This window comes from Bubalus kerabau, chromosome 1, assembly GCF_029407905.1.
Source record: "Bubalus kerabau isolate K-KA32 ecotype Philippines breed swamp buffalo chromosome 1, PCC_UOA_SB_1v2, whole genome shotgun sequence".
NCBI lineage: Eukaryota > Metazoa > Chordata > Mammalia > Artiodactyla > Bovidae > Bubalus > Bubalus kerabau.
Genome location: NC_073624.1, coordinates 53,328,552 through 53,337,219, shown reverse-complemented (window position 1 = coordinate 53,337,219; position 8,668 = coordinate 53,328,552).

Sequence of the window (8,668 nt, the reverse complement as noted above, 5' to 3'; positions counted from 1 at the left end):
ATCCATGAACGGAGGAGCCTGGCGGGCTGCAGTCCATGGGGTCTCTAAGAGTTGGATACGACTGAGCGACTTCACTTTCACTTTTTACTTTCATGCATTGGAGAAGGAAATGGCAACCCACTCCAGTGTTCTTGCCTGGAGAATCCCAGGGATCGGGAAGCCTGGTGGGCTGCCGTCTATGGGGTCGCACAGAGTTGGACACGACTGAAGCGACTTAGCAGCAGCAGCAGTGACTAAAAGACAGGAAAAACTTCTTGGACTAGAAAGAAAAGCTTTCCAAAGTTAAGAGTGTGAAATGTGGGTCTTCTCTGGAGGTCCCATGGTTGGGACACTGCATTTCAAACGCAGGTGGTATGGGCTTGATTCCTGGTTGGGGAACTAGGATCCCACAGCCACATGGTGTGGCCGAAAAAAAAGTGTGAAACATGAAGAATCTTTGGAAACAAGGTTGGAAAAAAAGAAAAGGAAGGTTTTTAGAGAAACTGATGATCAGCAGGCATGACGCTTAAATGAGGGTGAGGGATCAAACTGGGTTCTGAGACTCGATTTCCAATGTATGGGTGGGGCTTTCCCTCATGGCACCAAGGAATTCTCCAGAAATCAGCTGGTGTCCTACAGTGCAATTCAATTCTGGAACTATCCACCCGGAAAAAGCATCAAATCGAGTAAATGTTCAGTCCTACAAGACTGTCCATATCCCCTCCATCTTCAGGGTTGTTACCTCTACTTCTGACCAATTGGCTATAAATCAGAAGTTCTCATGACTCCTATCTCAGGTTTGGTTAACTTGCTAGAGTGGCTCAGGGCACTTAGAAAAACATGTTAATTCCTAAATCACTGGTTTAAGGTAAAAGGATATAGTTCAGGAACAACCAGATGAAGAGATGTATAGAGCAAGGTGTGCATCCAGTTTCCATGCCCTCTCCAGGCACACCCCTCTCTCAGGCCCTCCAACTTGGAAGTTCTTCAAAGAGTTTTTATGAAGTTTCATTACCTGGGCATGGTTGATTAAATCATTGTTCATTGGTCATTGATTCAATCTTGAGCCACTCTCCCCTTCCTGGAGGTTGGAGGGTAGGATTGAAAATCCCAACACTCTAATCACACAGTTGGCTCCAATGGCAACCAGCCCCCATTTCTGGGTGCTTTCCAAAAGTCACCTCTTTCACGTAACGAAAGACACTCTTATCACTTCCAATTCTTAGGAAGGTCCAAGTTTTGGAAACCATGGAGGGAGGCCAAATACTCATGAGAATTATATTTGTCACCTGAATGACCCTATGTATATACATATTTTTCTTATAAATCATCAATCATATCACATCATATCACATTGACTTATAAGAAATACATTCTGTTGATTTCCACAAATAACAGAAACCTCTATTTAATAGCTTAAGCACATCAGTTTATCTCATGTCTAGGGGGAAGTCATGCAAAGATGGTATGGTGGCTCCAAATTGTCTCCAACTGTTCCCATATGAGGAGCATCAAAATTGCTTGTTCACTAGCTAAAAGTCAGGTTTCTGGACCCAGTGCCCAATTTACTGAATCAAAATTCTAGATATGGCCACTGGGAATCTGAATGTTGAACTGGTACACCTATTTTTCTAATGGAGGGTACTGACCTAAAACAGTGTGCCAGTTATTTTTCCAGCAGAAATTTTTTTTTTGGGGGGGGGGAGGGGGGCGGGCGTGGGCATCACCAAAGAATTGCAATACAGACCTGCAACCATGGTGAACCATATGCAAGTCCTCTCATAACAAGAAGAGGAGAACTCTTTTAAAGAGGGGAAAAGGAAGTTGGGAGGGCTAGAGTAAACAAAGAATTGATTGGAGGAACTGATAGTTTGCAGTATAGTGCTTTTCATTGGCTGAGTTATGACATTCTCCTAGTGGCTGAGCTATTTCCAAGAAGGAAGAGTCTTTCTACTTCCTGTTAGGCTCTACTACCTGGTGGGGCATAAGAGCTCCCCCTTCTGGCCTCCCAACTCTATTTTAATTGAGGTTTCTCAAAGTTTTACAAGGGCCTGAGTTGACAATCATTTGTATTTTTATAGATTCCTACCTGTAGGAATTTCTGTCCAGAGATTTCTGCTGCAAGCTGGTAAAATGGCTTTGATCTCTAAATGGCTGTGGCAGAGTGTTAAGCCAAGAGTCCAGCATGGAAGAGGGAAAAGGAAAGCAAAATGTGTTAAAGCTAGTGTCTCAAAGCTGTAAGCTAAAGAGGAGAAGATTCTTGTTCTTTGGCTAGTGGAGAAGGCAATGGTACCCCACTCCAGTACTCATGCCTGGAAAATCCCAGGGATGGAGGAGCCTGGTAGGCTGCAGTCCATGGGGTCGCTGAGGATTGGACAGAACTGAGAGACTTCACTTTCACTTTTCACTTTCGTGCATTGGAGAAGGAAATGGCAACCCACTCCAGTGTTCTTGCCTGGAGAATCCCAGGGATGGGGGAGCCTGGTGGGCTGCCATCTATGGGGTCGCACAGAGTCGGACACGACTGAAGTGACTTAGCAGTAGCAGTGGAATTTTACCATTGAGGTATACTAAAAAATATTCCATTTAGGGTTGTCTCAGCCTGTTTCATTCAGTTCAGTTCAGTTCAGTTCAGTCGCTCAGTCATGTCCGACTCTTTGCGACCCCATGAATCGCAGCACACCAGGCCTCCCTGTCCATCACCAACTCCCGGAGTTCACTCAGACTCACGTCCATCGAGTCAGTGATGCCATCCAGCCATCTCATCCTCTGTCGTCCCCTTCTCCTCCTGCCCCCAATCCCTCCCAACATCAGAGTCTTTTCCAATGAGTCAACTCTTCGCATGAGGTGACCAAAGTACTGGAGTTTCAGCTTTAGCATCATTCCTTCCAAAGAAATCCCAGGGCTGATCTCCTTCAGAATGGACTGGTTGGATCTCCTTGCAGTCCAAGGGACTCTCAAGAGTCTTCTCCAACACCACAGTTCAAAAGCATCAATTCTTCGGTGCTCAGCTTTCTTCACAGTACAACTCTCACATCCATACATGACCAGTGGAAAAACCATAGCCTTGACTAGATGGACCTTTGTTGGCAAAGTAATGTCTCTGCTTTTGTTTCATTAGGACCTATCAAATGATAAACGATTATAGTTCTTAATAATAACACTCAATAATATGTTGGCTGTTTCCCTGGTGGCTCAGATGGTAAGGAATCCTCCTGCAATGAGGGAGACCTGGGTTCGATCCCTGGCTTGGGAAGATCCCCTGGAGGAGGGCATGGCAACCCAGTCTAGTATTCTCGCCTGGAGAATCCCCATGGACAGAGGAGCCTGGTGGACTACAGTCCATGGGGTCACAAAGAGTTGGACATGACTGAACAACTAAGTACAGCACATGTTGGCTGTTGAAAATCAGACTTTTCAGTAGGGAACTAAAACAGTAAAAATTTTAGCTTGATTTATGGATCTTTTCATTAAAGAAAGAGAGACAAAGCAGTTTTTGTGTATGTGGCATATAAGATGGTGGATGGGAATTTACTTTCCCTTTCTCCATCCCTGTAGTAGTTTTAAGACTTTTTTTTCCTCCTTGGGCTATAATGTTTCCACTTCCAAATTTCAATGTAAGTTGTTTATTCCCCCATTATGTATTTTCCTTTATTATTTTCCGTGCATCCAATGCTAGAAAGTGTCAACATTGCTTTGAGTCCTTGTACTTGTGGCATAATTAGGAGAACTTGCATTTTGAGAGAAAGTGCAATTACTTTAATTGAGAAATTTTATTAATGGACTTTTATCTCATTTCCCTGGTGCAATGGTCCCTAAAGCTGGTTGATGATTAGAAAGCCCTGGGAAACTTTTAGCATATTTTTCACTGCTAATTAATTAATTTCAAGTACAAATGTAGCATGTACTTTTTAAAAAACAGTTCAAAAAGTGAAGAAGGGTAAAAAGTGAAAAGTAAATCCCCTCTTCTCCACTTTGAACTTCTTAGAATACTCCTGTTGGTAATATATTATTGTGTATTGCCTCAATGGACGTGAGTCTGAGTGAACTCCGGGAGTTGGTGATGGACAGTGAGGCCTGGCGTGCTGCGATTCATGGGGTCGCAAAGAGTCAGACACGACTGAGCAACTGAACTGAACTGAACTGATTGCCTTTCAAAAACTTTGGTACTTAATGCAACCATGAAAAGTGAAAAAAAAGTGAATGTTTTAGTCACTCAGTCATATACGAGTCTTTGTGACTCCATGGACTATAGCTGCCAGGCTCCTTAATTGATGAAATTCCCTAGGCAAGAACACTGGAGTGGGTAACCATTCCCTTCTCCAGGGTCTCTTCCCAACCTAGGGATTGAGCCCCAGTCTCCTGTATTGCAGGTGGATTCTTTACTGTCTGAGATACCAGGGTAGCCCTGATACAACCATGGTGGTGGTGGTGGTTTAGGCACTAAGTCGTGTCTGACTCTTGTGACCCCATGGACTGTAGCCTGCCAGGCTCCTCTATCATGAGATTTTCTAGGCAAGAATATTGGAGTGGGTTGTCATTTCCTTCTCCAATACAACCGTTTGCATATTTATATCTACCCCCCACCACCACAAATGTGACCATTCTATATCTACCATTCTGTAATTTGCTTTTCCTGTCCACTGTTTCCTGGACACCTTTTTTGTATAACATGTGTAGTTCCACTTCAGTCTCTTAAATGGATATGTTTTTATTAAAATGATTCTGATTCATTCAATCAGGGAAGGATTTGTGCTTCTCTGAGAAGCTGCTGTATTATTTCTGATACAAACTAATCCATGAACTAGCATTTAGAAACCACTGTCTTAGCTCATATAGCAAAACATGTTTTAAGATATGTCATCTTCCACGTTTGGCTGAAATGTCTTTACATCAAGATTAGAAATGATGTTTTCCTTTCTACTTCCTGATAAGAATGAGAAATGCAATATACAACTGCCCCCTAAGAGATGTTTTTTAAAGACAAAAAATTCTCCTATATATACAAGGAAGAAAAGTTTCCTTGGCAACTGATGGCAAGTATAGAAGATAATGGGTGGAATTTATTGTAAGAACAAGGCAACATTTCTACTGAGAGAATGTCAGACTAAAGTAGTCTAGACAAGGTACTTATAGGTCTTCATGCAGAGCTAGGAATAAACAACTGAGAGTCATAGATAAATGGATGGAGTGGCCAAGAAGTTAAAATTAAATACCGCCCCTCCCTTTTTAAAGCTAAAAGTATTTTCCTTCTATCAAAATCATCTTTGCCTTGAACTTGAGTCCTGGTGAGTTGCCTTGACTAATGTTTCCTGCCGAGGGATGAAGACTTCATTTCTGAAAAACGCTATTCAAAGCTGTGGGTGGAGGTTTTGAGAAGTCTTCTAGGAAACAACTAGAAGTCAAAAGGCCTGCCAAGAAACTTCTCTGGGGCTCCCTGCCTGAGTGGCTTGTCATCGAGCAGAAGGGAAATGTGCTGTTCTGCAAGGTGAATCTTGGCAGGTCAAATTCAGACTTGATAAGAACACTAATTAAAGTAATGGAAGTTAGAGTTCATTTATCTCTTAGGAAAGATTATGAATGGTGTAGGGGTGGGGACTTGAGAATATAGTGTCCATTAAATTCCTTAGTTTAGAAGAAAGAAATTGCCCCTCCAAGCAGAACATCTCCCAGCTTGTGACAAGTGCTAGATGCAAGGAGTTCCCAAGGCCTGAAGATCAAGCTTTATTTTAATCACATCACAGTTTCCAAAATGAAAAAAAAATTTTAAACAGAACTCAAAAGATCTTTTAAGCTCAATTCCCACCCCTCCCCCGCCAAATATCTATAGAGACAATTGGAATAGAAGCTGAGCACTTTCAAAACACATTAGAAATTTCAGTTTGGTTTTAATCAGCCATGGGACTATCCCATTTTGGAAATTACCACTTTAAGAATTCAAACTGCCTGAGACTGCATTTCATAACTATGATAACTATGGAAAAGTTGCATATTTGTATTTCTAGGTTGGTTTCTGAAGAAGTATTCATTGACTTAGGTATTCATTAGTCACTCTACATTGCTTTGGTTATAGTTAGAAACCAAGTTTGCTTGCTAAGTCACTTCGGCTGTGTCTGACTCTTTGCAACCCTATGTACTGTAACCTGCCAGGCTCTTCTGTCCATGGGGATTGTCCAGGCAAGAATACTGGAGTGGGTTGCCATGTCCTCCTCCAGAGGATCTTCTCAGCCCAGGGATCAAACCCACATCTCTTATGTCTCCTTAATTGGCAGGCAGGTTCTTTACCACTAGTGCTAGCTACCTGGGAAGCCAAGTTCAGATCAGATCAGATCAGTCACTCAGTTGTGTCCGACTCTTTGTGACCCCATGAATCGCAGCACGCCAGGCCTCCCTGTCCTAACTTGGGAAGCCAAGTTAGGTTAACTTAAAAAAATAGAATATATTAGAAGGAAATCACACTGCTTTAGAGAATCAAAGGAGGAATTTGTCATAGATAAATAATAGCAAAGTAGTTAAATTAAGAAAATGTTTTTTAAGCCAAGAGTATTTTCTTGTATCAACATCATAGTTACCTTGAATTTGGGTTCTGGTAAATTGCCTTAGCTATTTTAGTTAACAGCAGGCCTCGGGAAAAGGGATCCAGGGAAGAGATGGAGATTCCACAAACAGGCTTTTTGGGGGTATTGCCATCAGGATAACTCAGCCCCAACTGCTTTCCATGCAGGTGAGCTTTCCATGCTCAAAATTCAAATTCTGGTGGAAGGATTGGATTGGCCTAGGTTGGATCACAGCCCATTTCTCAACCAAGTCTTCTCCTTCATGAGCTGTTGTGGCCCACAGTCCCATCAGAACCATGTTGAATGGGAGATGAAGAGTGTCCCAATGGGTTCTTGTGGTAAGAAGGGAAAAGACGTACTTGGTAGGTCAAAACTAGAGCAACCCAGAGGGATAAGTTGGGAGATTAGGATTGACATATGTGCTGTGTGCTTAGTTGCTCAGTCGTGTCTGACTCTTTGTGATCCCATGGACTGTAGCCTTCCAGGTTCCTCTATCCCTGGGATTCCCCAGGCAAGGATACTGGAGTGGGTTGTCATACCCTCCTCCAGGGGATCTTCCCATCCCAGGGATGGAACCCAGGTCTCCCAACATTGAAGGCAGATTCTTTACTGTCTGAGCCACCAGGGAAGCCTGGGATTGACATATATACTCCACTATATATAGACTAGATAACTAATAAGGACCTACTGTATAGCGAAGGGATTTCTTCTCAATACTCTGTAATAAACTATATGGGAAAGAATCTAAAAAAGAATGGATACTTGTGTATGCATAACTGATTCATTTGCTGTACAGTGAAACAAACACAACATTGTAAATCAACTATACTTAAAAAAAAAACTAGAGCAGCCACTGCTATCACCAAGTATATTAATTAAGATGATTTCAGTGGCAAGGAGGAATATCTAACTATTGTGAAAAGTAGAACTTTTATGGTCTCACCACCTTGGAAGAAGTCCAGAGGTCCCGGAAGATACTCAACAAATACTCATGATGAGTATACCGGGAGTTCTGGAAAGACAGGAGGTGTGCCACAAATGAGGGAAGTTAGAAAGGGTAGTAGGGGGATGGAATCAAATAGCAGAATTTATTTCTACAACAGAGGGAGATATTCTCACTCTGAAAGTCAGAGAAAAGGTAAAAACTGATGCTCTCTGTGTAAAAGAGGAACGTGATAAATGTGAGATGCCTTTTTTGATATAATAGGGGTGGAGTCCAAGGCACAGGTGGAAGGTGACCTACTTGCAGAAAAAGCACATATGGCAGCTTTCTTCAAGTGTGGTAAGGGATGGATAATGCCCTTCTTAATTTCTGATGTGTGTGACCACATACTGTGACTACCCTAGCAGCCCAACTCTGATAATAAAGCAAATGAAATAGAAAAAAGGTTGCTGATTTTTTATTTTATTTTTTGTAGTTTCTTTTTTTTTTATTTTATTATTTAACTTTACAATAATGTATTGGTTTTGCCATATATCAACATGAATCCGCCACAGGTATACATGTGTTCCCCATCCTGAACCCTCCTCCCTCCTCCCTGAAAAGGTCGCTGATTTTAAATGCCCTTATCATGCTTTTGCTGCCATAGGCTTTCTCCTATTAGATATAGTTCATTCTCAGTGATGTTGGTGAAGCATTTTTCAGCACCCTTCACTTAGGGGACCTGAGGGTCAAGTACCCACTTCTATTGGCAGAGCCTGAATTAGTATCATGTATGTCCTTGGCCAGCTATGGGGGATAAGAATTTCATTCTGTGCCAATAGGTGGGAATTATTTCCGATTTATTGCTCAGGGGAATTTAGGTCACGGTCTGTAATGGTTGATAAGAGCTCACTGGATAACACAGGGAACTCAAGTTCCAGGACTGGATTTGATAGGATGTGGGACTCTGAAGGATAGTTTCTTCCAGTGACTTTTCTCTTATTGGATATGCATTTCAAAAACAAGTGCTCCAAAGACTAAGAAGTGAAAAAGTAAGGAAAAACATCTTGATTTTTTGCATGAAATTGCTGTGGACAATCTCTGATCAGGTTGAGTGGCTCTTTCTTTAACAAGTTCTCCTTGACTGACTCCATGACTTAGTGAATATTTGTCCAGCATCCATCAGAGAAATAATAGCTTAAGATTACTG